Source organism: Onychomys torridus, chromosome 13, assembly GCF_903995425.1.
Source record: "Onychomys torridus chromosome 13, mOncTor1.1, whole genome shotgun sequence".
NCBI classification, from domain to species: domain Eukaryota; kingdom Metazoa; phylum Chordata; class Mammalia; order Rodentia; family Cricetidae; genus Onychomys; species Onychomys torridus.
In genome coordinates, this window is record NC_050455.1 from 32,320,629 (window position 1) to 32,333,179 (window position 12,551).

Genomic DNA, 12,551 nt, shown 5'->3' on the forward strand with positions numbered 1-12,551 from the left:
AATAGGAGAAACCACTTCAGGCAAACCGTATTGCTGAGAGGGAAAAAGATCTTAAAAACAATGCAGAGGGAGAGGGGGTGGAGTAATAGCCAGAAAACAAAAATTAATTTTGGGAAAGCATCTTTTAGCTTAAGTGGAAAATTTTTTTAAAAATGCGGGTTGGGGATTTAGCTCAGTGGTAGAGCACTTGCCTAGCAAGTGCAAGGCCCTGGGTTCAATCCTCAGTTTAAATAAATAAATAAATAGATAGATAAATAAATAAATAAATAATGATTAAGAAGATACATTTAGAGAAATTTGTTTGAACAACAGGAAAACAGAGATAGGAAATAAAAAGACAAGTCTAAGGCCATTTAAGGGCAGTGTAAGAAGAGTTGTCATTTTAAAACAGTACCAGGTAGGTATAGTGGGACAAGTATGTAACTCCAGAACATGAAGTGCTAAGGCAGGAGATTCTCAGTTCAAAGCCAACCTGGGTGACATAGTGAGACCATGGTTCAAAATAATAGGCAACAACAAACACCTACAAAGTACAGAGAGGGAGGAAGCTAGCATAGAGGGAAGAGGGGACCAACAGTATAATTTACAAAAATGGTCCTGGAATTGGTATCGAAACCTATGTCATCATGAAATTTGAAAATAGTCAACATAAATATACAGTTAAGTTCTGGAGAAGAAAATTTTGGTCCAGGGAAACATCCATGGAAATAGTCATGGACTTCTTAGTGACAACATTAAAAGCTGGCATGAAGGAAAGCAGTGCCTTCTCGAATTCTGAAGAAAAAACACAATTTCTGATCCTGATCTTCAACACAGAGCCAAACTACCAGTGAGCCCATAAAAATGAGTTTTCACAATATTTTCAAATTTTATCTACAGAAAATTTCTTATAAAGCTGCTGTGGGATAAGTTTACTAAAAATGCAGAATAGCCCTAGGGTCAGGGTGAAGGACAGTTCAGAAAGACAGGCCCAGCAAAGGGGATGACCAGGCTGGCACAGGCCAGAGGGCTTTCGGGGACATCGATTAGGTGTCATCATGACTGATGACCCTGAATTCAAACAAAGGGATTAAACAACTGAGTTTAAAAGTGAAAGGAAAAAAGACATACGGACAAGTAAAGACACGTGTGAACACGACAGTCACCCTGGGGAAAATTGTGCAACAGTGGCACACACAAACAACCGCAACAAGAGAATCCTAGTTGACTACATGACACTCATAGGATGTGCAATTGTGCAGTCAGAAGAATCGAAATAAGGATTCTGAGCCTGTTGAAATGAGTAGAGCAGAGGCAATCATGTTGGAAAGGTGAGAATCATGATGGGTTTAAGACAATCCTTACCCATCTCTGAAAATCAGTACCTAATAGCTAACGCTGAGAAGGGAAATGGACAATAAAGGTGTACTGTTTTAAGATGTGGTGGAAACTACCCATGTATTAGCTAAAAGCAGGCAGAATATCTGCTTCTAAGTGGGAAAGAATGGGAGAGAGAATAGTGAGCAGCAGAACTCTTAGTTTTTCATTAAAAAGTCTTTTAGACATATTTGATTATTTATATACATAGATAAGCATAAAAACAACAAATAAAATAATTTTAAAGAAAGAAATATAAGTTATGGTAATCTTTAGGTAGTTTTATTGTTCTTGCTTCTACTGCACTTTTTTTTATACTGAAAATATTTTTAAATTGAAAAAAATCTTCATTGTAAGCAAGAAATTGGAAGCTCACAAAGGCCAGATACATTTCCAGTATCTTGTAAGTGGAGGCTATAGAAGTCCAATGCAACCTTTGCTGAATCAAATCATTTTTATCCTTTATCAAAAATTCAATCCTCATTAAAACCTAAGAAATACAACAGACTGGGCTGTGGTGGTGGACACCTTTAATCCCAGCACTTGGGAGGCAGAGGCATGCAGATCTCTATGAGTTCAAGGCCAACCTGGTCTACATAGTGAGTTCCGGGACAGCCAGGACTGTTTCACAGAGAAACTCTGTCCCAGAATAACTAACTAACTAACTAACTAACTAAATAAATAAATAAATAAATAAATAAATAAAACATCTGCACTTTACCATTCTCTCACATTTCTGAAGGTCCACAACACCACTAGAACTGAACTAATATAAAACTGCTCATATATATTTGCTTTCTTGTCTGTCTCTCTGCCTGTCTGTCTGTCCATCTAGCTATCCATCTATCTATCTACTTATTTATCTGTTTTAGTTTCATTCTGTTGCTATGGCAAATACCATGACAAAAAGCAATTTAAGGAAGAGGCTTACTTTAGCTGATAGGTTATAGCCCATCATTGAAAGAAGTCAAGGCAGGATTTGAAGCAGAAAGCATACAGGGATGCTGCTTGTGGTGTCACTCATCGGCTCATACTTCAGTAACTGGTTTGTACAGTAGAGAACTTTCTGTTCAGGGAATAGTACCTCCCACAGAGGGCTGAGCCCTCCTATATCAATTAACCATCAAGATAATCCCTAACGGACGTATTCTGATAAAGACAATTACTCAGTTGAGACTGTCTTTTGTCAGCTTGACAGTTATTGCTAACTAGGACACTATCATTTTTAATCATATATATTCTCTCTGTCACTCTATCATCTGTTAATAATATTTCTCTATCATCACTCTCTGTTATCTATCTACCTATCTATCTATCTATCTATCTATCTATCTATCTATCATCCATCCATCCATCCATCCATCATCATCTCTTTCCAGAAAGGTGAGTGAATTTCAATGATACATGTGCTATAGAAAAATAAAATCATGAAAATGAACAAGGTATTCTAAACCTCTAGCTGCTGAATCTGCTCCCTGTGTCTCAGCCTCCTTCCCCTTGGAGAGCACAGGTTGCCTGAGGACATGACTGAGTCCAACTCCCCTTTGCTTTCCCTATCAGTGCTTACAAAGTCCCAGGCACCCAGATGCTCACTGAAGGCTTGCTGATTTGACTTTCCAGCACAGCTGTGGCTTCTGGGGGCGTGATTTCAGCTTCTTTCCTGTCTTACTGTGACTGTCCTAAAAGGCTGTAAGCAAGCACTTCTTACTAAGTCATTCCATTTGAGATGCAATACAGCAGATGAGACACTCATCGGATTCATGCAGAACTGTACAATAAACCCAAAGAAATAGCTTAAGTGCTACCTCAAATTAGTCTGGCCCTTTTCTTCTTTCCCTGGCAGTGTCCATTCTTATAAGCAGACAGGGTTAGAAAAGGGGCCGATTCTATCTCTATTTGGAAGGCTGTGATTTAATTTTGATGCTTTTCTGTTGCCATAGTGAAATACACTTACTTCTGTTAAAAGATCACGCAGCTCTGACAAAGCAAACATCCTCTGGCTCTCATGTTAACTATCCTCAGTTGCTGTAGAGCTTCCATCCCTGCCCTCACTTAGGTGGTTGATGTCTATGAAGTAGAGGGAGTGAAAAAATGGCAGCTCTCAACATTTGGGACTCATTCTGAAAATAACTGAAACCTTGAGGCTTTAAGATGAAAATCCAGAATCTGCTAAGAAATCTGAATTTGTAATAGTACCAGAAAACCATCCAAATGGAGACTTCCATTACTGTCTACCCTTCTAAGAAGTCTTAGTAAGTTTTCATTTTATTTATTTGTTTATTTGTTTGTGTATGTGTTGCATGTGTGTGCACATGCACATGCTCAGGCATGCATGTGCATGTATGTCTTAGAAGGCAACTTGCAGAGTGAGTTCTCTCCTTCCATTGTCTGGGGCCTAGAGATTGAATTTAGGTTGTTAGGTTTAGTGGCACTTGCCTTTACCTGCTGAGCTGTCTTGCTGGCCCAAGAGGTCTTTTAACAATAGGTTGTTGGTGTGACCTCTTAGGAGGTGCACAATATTAATAATGGTGCATTAGGAAATGATGAACAAAATATGTTTTATATTTTTCTTCTAAAGCTTGGGGCTGGCACTCCATTCTTCTATCTTAGTTACTAAGTGTTTATTAAACATGTTTTCTGTTGTCTCTAGGTGATAGGACATAGGGGGAAATAGCCACACCTGCTGTCTTTCTTCACTTATCCTACATTCTCTGTACTGAAGTCCTCTATCAAATTCTCTATCATTTCACTTAATATTTTGTTTAATACGGGAGTAATTCTGGGCTGATGTCGAGATAGCTTATCTAGTAGGATACAATAGCTACAATAGCAAAAACAAAAGCAGTGATAATTATTGGATCCTACTCTGCTAAAAACACTTGATTCACACCATTGTTATAGCTTTTGTTTCCTAGACTTCATAATAATTTTAGAAGCTGGATTATATTTGATCAGATTCTTATGGGGAAGAAGTTGAATGAAGAGGCATTAAATGCTGTGTTTAATGGTGCTGGCTCCTAAGTAGTAGCATAGCCAAAACCCAAACTCAAGAGTTCCATAGCTGTGCTAATGTATTCTGGATCTCAGGCTCATCACAATGTTGAAATATGGAACTTGGGGCCATACAAAATTGGACTGAAGTCTAAGCCCCAATATTGGGGGATTTAATTTCCAGGTGTATATAACTCATCAACAAAACACTAATAATATTAACTCTTCACACTGTTTGGACAAGGATATGTAAAACAATGTGTATTAATGTGCCTGGATAATACCATGCATGCAGGTATGAATATATTAAATATGACTCAAGATGTGGCATGCTGGAGGCAGTGTAGATGTTTCATCAATCTTTTATGTGCAAAACCATAAATTTTCTTGAGACTAAAGGATGGCCTGAAGGTGGAAATGGAGATTTGAGGTAATAATTTCAATAACTTGTCCCTTAGTGACCTCTTTTCCTAGGGATTTGGGTCACTTTGTAAGTGCATCCTCCCTTCCCTTCTTTGCTTGGTTGACTGCTAAACTGCTTCTCATTTTGGAAGGCCCAGATGATTGTTGCCTTTCTTTGAAAATTTTTAATCTTCTAAAGTAGAAAGAATTTTTTTCCCCAGCCTTAGAAATCTTGTGTGTTTTACTGCATAAAACAGTGTTCCTAAATAAATCCATGCAGACTTGTGCTAGGCAGGTTCCAGCAGAAACTCTGGACTCACAGTCCCCTCCCCAAGGTGATAAAAGCGGTTGGTTATAATGGCTGGAGAAAGAGAGACGGTCACACCAGTTGCTACCCCCAGTCCATGCGGGGAGCTCCAAGACAAAGAAGCTTTCCCTCATCACCTTTGCAGTGATGCAGCTACCTTTGAGTGACAGGTACTTCTTTAAGTAACCCCAGTCAACTCATTTGGTTCACCAAACTAGACTTGCCTGGGGTTGTTTCTTTAGTTGTCATCATGTGTTCTGTTGAGATTCAACAAAAGTCTGTTCATGTCCCCCCAGAAAAAGTGACACAGCAAATTTTCATCCTTTTTCCTGGGACTCTTTCTGATATGCCAGTTGCTATGGTTTCAGTGGGTCCCTGATTGCCTTGTGTTGGGGACTCGTACCAAGACCAACATGTTGGTAGTATTTGGAGTAGAGCTTTTGGGATATAATTGGGATTAGATAAGGTCATCAAGATGACAATATGATATGGCTGGTGTCTTTATAAGATGATGCAGAGAAGACATACTTACCTGGAAGGAGGGATTTCATGCTGAAGAAGAGAAGGCAATGTGGCTGGCACATGTGGGCTTTATGTCAACATGAGCCTGTGTGCCATGTTATAATGCAACGGAAGCCTAACCATGTGCCAACAATAGTAGCTTACTCTTGGGACTCCCAGGCTCTGAGCCATGAACTGAACAAAACTCTACTTTCTTTTCTTAGTAAATTTTCAGTCTCGGAAACTAGGTCATAGTCGCAGGAAACAAATGAAGATACTGATGAAGCAATGGAAAGAGCGAAAGCTGTAAGAAGGAGAAGGATCCTGACACTTAGAGCAGCCCCTTCGGGGCGCTTCAGTGGGTTCTAAACCCTGGAGGAGCAGAACTCGATTTCTTAGCGGAACTCTGATCTTCCTAGAGCAATCACATCAGCATTACTTTGAACCTGAAGTAGTCCTCATTTCAAAAGTTACTATTTGGCCAGGTGTGGCAAATTCCTGTAATCTCAGTACTTGGGAGGATCAGGATTGAAGACCACAGTGAGTTTGATGCCAGCCTATGCTACATAAGACCCTGTTTCACAATAAATGAAATACATAAAATTAGAATTAATGAAGATAATTAATTAATTATTGGAGATACCTGGATGGAAAACAAAATCAGACCTTTCTAAACATGAAGCCAAATATTTCAATGCCTTGGGGCTGTTCCCCTATCTTATGATTCTAATGTATGCTATATATTGGCTTTGTTCTGTTGAACTGATGACCCCTTTCCTTTGTGTCTAGATGGTTGTTTTCATTTTCTGGACATCAGTGACACAGAGAGAAAAACATACATTTCCAGATCAGGAAAACCAGTGTAAGGATATAGAACAGAATGGCTTGAATTACAATCTAGCATCTAGACCAAAGCTTCTGCTTAGGGATGAGGGATAGGATGATTGACAGTCGTCGAATGACTGCAAGGAGTTTGTGGGACTTGGTTTCCAGGATAGCACCCATCAAAACTACAAATACCTACTTAAGAAAAGTGGAAACCAAGATGTAAATGCTGTGGGAAGTTGGGCCTTGGCAGATTCTGTGGCTTATTGTATTTCATATGCAAAAGAAAGATAGATTATGTTTAATGGAAGGCAGCAGAGAACAGGGCTGGAGAGTAGCTACAGAGTCAATTTGAATTCTCACACTACTACTCTGCCCCTCTGGCCTTGGGAAAATTACTTAATTTCTCTGCTGCAGTTGGCCCATCTTTAAAAAAGAATAGCAATTATAGTAGTGCTGTTTTGTAGAAATGGTGGAATGATGGGGTAATTATGGCACATGCTTAGAATAATGATGGATATCCTTTATATAAGGTTGGATATTGGCTATGATTGATTACTTTCTCATCCCATTAGACTGAAAGTTCCAGTGGGCAGACATACTTCTCAGAGCCTAAGACAGTGTTCATAGTTGTTGACTAGGTCATTAAGGACTGTATTTTCATTGAGCATCAGCCTAGTTCAATGAGCATTGTCTTTGCTGGACTTTACCACACTTTGGTCTTCTGCTCTCCTGGAGAGGACAGTAAAGGAGTTTGCAGGCTGGAGAAGAAGGGGGGTGTGTGAACAGCTGAGCAATTAAGATTTCATGTAGAACTGACTTTATCTTTACAGAGCACAGAAATAAATATCGTCACATTTAAGTAAGTAAAAGGATTGTACAAAAATGAATAAAAAACTTTTTATTTCATTTTTTTCCATCTTCTGAGAAATTTGTCTTATTTTGATGCTCTTGACCTGAGTCAGGCTGTCCTGACTTAATATGCTAGTGACTGGAATCATGAACCATCAAAAGTTAGCATTGTACTTTATAAACTAGCATTTACTCAAAAGACATCAGCATACGCAAGTTCTGAAGACCTCCTTGAAACTGATAGCCATCCAAAAAATGTCAGAGCATCAACGTGGAAATGCACACATCCATGCACACAGATTTGTTTAGGTTCTTGAAAACATCAGGATTTAGAAACTTTTTGGTTCTGTATATGAGAGTATACAACACAAGTTACACTTTAGGTTTACACCATAGAAAAAGATTTTTAAAAAAGCATTTATATTACAGAATATATAATATACATTATATATTCATGTCAAATGCTTTAATGGAGCTGTAAAATGACTCAGCAGGTAAAGGAGCTTGCCCTCAAGCCAACAACTTGAGTTTGATGACCTGGAAGGAGAGAACTGATTCCAGAATATTTTCCTATGACCTCCAGTTGTATGTGGTAACATTCTCACACCCCCTTCCAACCAGAATAAATGAATTTTTAAAAATAATTAATGAATAAGCACTACTTTCTATAAAAAAGCTTTTATTTTAAAATATAAGAACACATTTTTAAAAGCAATTTTGAAATAAGACAAACTCAGAAGGGCCAAAGAAAAAGATTGATACATTTGACTGTAAGACTTCCATTATTTAAATGTGTTCAAAGGGATAGCCAAGAAAAATTGACTTGATATTTTAAAATCAATTAATTTACTTAAATTTAAGTGCACATGCAAGTCAAAATGACTAACAAGTAATTCAAATAGGCAAAATATGTGAACAGGCAGTTTGCTGAAAAATATATAACATCTTTATATACAGCTTGATTCATTAAAGAGATAAAATAAGTCAATATATCCATATTTTTATCTTGTTAAATCAAGGCAATTGTGTGTAGTTGTGTTGGCAAGTTAAAAATTATCTTCTTGTGCTGACTAGTTTTATGTCAACTTGCCACAGGATAGTGTCAATGGAAAGAAGGGAGCCTCAGTGAGAAAATACCTGGAGGGTATTTTCTTAATTAGTGATGGAGGTGAGAGAGCGCAGCTCCCAGCCCGTTGTAGGTGGAACCACTCCAGGACTGGTCAGGTCCTGGGTTCTGTAAGAAAGCAGGCTCAGAAAGACAGGGGGAGCAAGTCAGTAAGCAGCACCCCTCCACGGCCTCTGCATCAGCTCCTGCCTCCAGGATCCTGTCCTATTGGAATTCCTGTCCTGATGTCCTTTGATGGTAAACAATGCTATAGAAGTATAAGCCAAATAAACCCTTTCCTCTCCAAGTTACTTTTGGTCATGGTGTTTCATCACAGTAATAATAACTCTAATTAAGACACTCTTGTATGTGACTGTATATATCTGATATGAAGGAGGATAGGTGCAGTATCTCTGGAGGGCTACTGACAATATCTTCACATTAGAAAACTGGCATACTTTGGCCCAATTCCCATAAATTCAGCCTACAAATATATGCACAAAAACCCATCAAGGATATCTGTGGCAGTGTTATTAGTAGTAGATAAATAAATCGTCTTTTAATACTTATCAATAAGTGCAGTAGTTTGAGACAATGGAAGACACATGATCAGTTTAAAATAATTAGAGCTCTGTCTTTGGTATGAATGGACAGACACAGTGGAGTTACTAGAAAACCTGCTCCTGTCCTGATGATAGTGTGCTGTTGTCCTGCTGCAAGAAAGGAACCCACACATGCTGAGAAAAACCCTAAAAGTACATCCTAGCATTTGTAACAGTGGTTGCACTGTAGGAACAGAATTGAAACTTTGGAAATAAGGCCCGATTTCCATTGAATAAGTGCATGTTTAAAAGTGATTGTCATTTTCAGATTTCAGTGGGCCAGACACTACACTTCTGGTGTACAGTGTCTCATCTTGGAAGCATCATGCCTGTTGGGTTTAATTAGCTCCATTTTACAGATGGGACATTGTGATTTGGAAAGATTGAGTAACTTGTCCAGGGTCACACAGCTGGTGTCCTTGTTCCATCATCAATAGGAAGATTTACATAAGCAGTTTGTGGGACTTGGTTCTCAATAGACTCACATATGTTCACGATTTGCTGCTTCCGAAGGCTGGAATCAAGGTTTTCAAATATTGTTATTCAAAATAGAATAATGAAGATGCATTGCTTCACTTTCTAGAATGTCCTTCTGCCAAGCCTTAGTGTCAGAGTCTTCTCTCATATTCTGAAAGGGGGTAGTCTTCTTTTCTTCCCTCAGCAATGCTAGTTTCATAAAATGTTGAGATTGGGGGCGTAGAGTGAGAGAAATAAGAAACTGGTAACATCATCAGCAATGTGTCTTAGAGACAGCAGCTTCTGTTTAGGGAAAGACTTGGCGAGCATAATTTGATTCAAACGATTCTAAATGAGAGGGAAAATTCCACATTGCTCTCCCGGGTTCTCCAGTTGGAGTGGGTAGATGTGTAAAAACTGCATTATGATGCCTGAGAAGACAGTGGAAGATCCTGGGTCCAGAATCAGAAAGGCAAACACTGTAAGTCTATAAAACACTGTGGGATTTCTTTTGGAAATCAACAATTCTGAATTGGTCTCTCTCATTATAGTACTGTCTCAATGTATGAATTTTGGTTATATTTTCAAATTAGCTTTCTTACTAACTGGTGATTGTACTGTTAGGCATTTAGAGGGACTGTTGTAATTGATTTGGAGCTTGTCTTGCAGATGATTAAAAAAAATCATTAAAAATATGGGTGTAGGTGTTTTGCTTCCGTGTACATCTGTGTACCTCAAGCAAACCTGGTGCCCACAAAGGCCAGAGAGGGCATCAGATCCCCTGCAACTGGATACATAAGATTGTGAACTTCCATGTGGGTGCTGGGAACTGAACCTGGACCAACTGGAAGAGAGGTCAGTGCTCTTAACCACTGAGCCATCTCACCAGCCCTCCCAGTCACTTCCAACCAGCTGCTGCTTTTCTCCCTAGGCTGTATTCCAGGGAGGAGGGGCTTTGGGTAGTGAGGTACTAGCTCCAAGTCTGTTCTCTCTTTAAGTTATGAGACACAATATGTGTTTTCTATGGTTTTTTTTTTTCCCCTCAGACTCTTCTGAGAACTGACATTTAGAAAAGCATAGTACATTAGGAAGTTTTGGCAGTATAAAGTTGAAGGGACACTAGCTGACTTGAGCATGTGGCTCTGGCAGGCCTTGCCCTTCTCCTCAATTCCCTCTACCTAATCTAATGCTGAAAACCATTAGATTATATTCCTGAAGCTAGCCATCAAAGTCTATTCCCTTACTGGGCCAATCCCTCTTCATAGCTGACTATGAAGATCCAGCTATCAAAGTATTGAAGTCCAGCAATCAAAAACCCCCTTTGGCTCACCTAATTAACATGCCCAATTAAAATTAAACACTCATCCTAACATGGGGTTTCCCATGGGGTACATTTCCCTTGTACTTTATAAATTGACATTTTCCTATGTGCCATGTCTATCTCTTCTCAATCCAGTGGCAGTCAGTCCATTGTCCCTTCTGGGCAAATACCTCTTCCCCCTTTTCCTTGTTCCCTGCCTCTTCTTCCTCATCCTCTCTCTCCTGTCTTTGTCTCTTATTCCCTGTCCTCTGTCCCTCTGGGGCAATTAAATCTCCTTAGTGCTGAGAATATGGTTTTGGGGTCCTGAGCTGATACTTGTCCTTCAAAAGTGACCAGGTACTTTGACATGCAATCTTTTATTAATTTTGACTAATGCTTAGAATGATTTAGAAAAAGATATGGCTTGTGAAATAGGTTAACATCACAATGAGACTTCAAGCTTCCCCGTACTTGCTGTGTGCTTGGAGATTAGGGATATTGCAGCCTCCTAGGCTGGCTGCTAGTGGGGAGAAAAGTCACAATGAGTTACTGGATTTGCTCAAGATAAAATCTTGGGTTGGTTTGCAAATAAATTCTGGTTAATTTCTTTTAATGTTATCATAGTAAATAATGTATTCCTGAGATTCATGTACTGAGTGTAAAAAGTCATTGATCTGGTCAAGTCAATATGTAATTTGAGAGAACATTTTGCTAACTATTTTCATGACAACTCAAGGTAAGGCACACACTAAAAATTGCCTATCTATCCACTTATATAAAATAAATGTTTCAGAGCTGACATTCTACTCATACCCCATTTGAGTAGTTTCTGGTACTTTCTATTTTATTTCATTTAAAAATTTAATGTTTCTTATGAATGCCAAACCTGTTTCTTAACTTATTAATGGGATTCCATTCACAGTTGGCAAAATGTTCCCCGAGATGGCCCAAATGATTACATTATTCATATTCACAAGACCCAATTGTTTGGGCAGTCTTGAATGTCCTTACGGCTTAGTTTGATAAATTTGCTGGGAGCCAAATTTATATAAATCACGGCACTAGGCTCTGCAGGGGCTACAGAGAGTTACAGCTTCACCTGCCTTGGTGGGTAATCTTCTGCGGCTGCAGAGAAACCAGTGTGAGCAAAATGACACACAGTCTGTCCTGGAGTGCATGCTGTGGTAGATGAGTCAGTCATTCACATTCCTTCAGGAAGGAAACAGGTTTATCTTCACCTTCTGGGTAAAGATGTTTTCTCACCTAGAAGATTTTTACTGGGGAAACTGAGGCTATTTTCCCTATCAAATCACATTGCTATTTGGGGGCCAAGTCTGGAGTGGACCATTTGTAAAACCTAAGTCCACAGAAGTAGACTTATGATCTCATATGATTAAAGGGATTTTGTGCTAAGAAAAAAAAATGAAAGTTCAGAGCAGTGATGATGAAGTCATAAAAATGTGTGAGCTTCAGAGAACCCAGATATTTTTCAGGAGCCCCTGATCTCTTTTTCCCTTCATGGGGAGAGAAGCTAATTGTTGATAATAAAGACAGAAAACAGCTATTCCCGGGTTGAGAGAGGGCTGGACGGATGGCGCAGTGTCCAGAAAATGCAGATCCTGGAAAGAGAGAGCTGGCTCCTCCGATCTGTTTCCTCACCTGCACACATGTGATAGAGCGTGTTACCTTCCCCATAAATAACTAAATGCAAAATTTTCTAAGAAATAACAAATACATTCTAGTGTTTCACAGTATTTCCTTAGGAAGCTCTTTTAATCTCTCACTTAGAATTTGTGTGTCTAAATCCTTATTTCAACACTAGGAAATAATACACTTTCTTAAGCTCATCAGGGC

At 39.0% G+C, this 12,551-nt stretch overlaps 1 protein-coding gene across 2 annotated transcripts in view; it reads left to right on the plus strand.

Moving 5' to 3' along the window:
* The window catches only part of Stk32a (serine/threonine kinase 32A), a 147,693-nt gene that overhangs the window by 22,113 nt on the left and 113,029 nt on the right, over positions 1 to 12,551 (plus strand). The gene's annotated exons all lie outside the window — the stretch shown is intronic.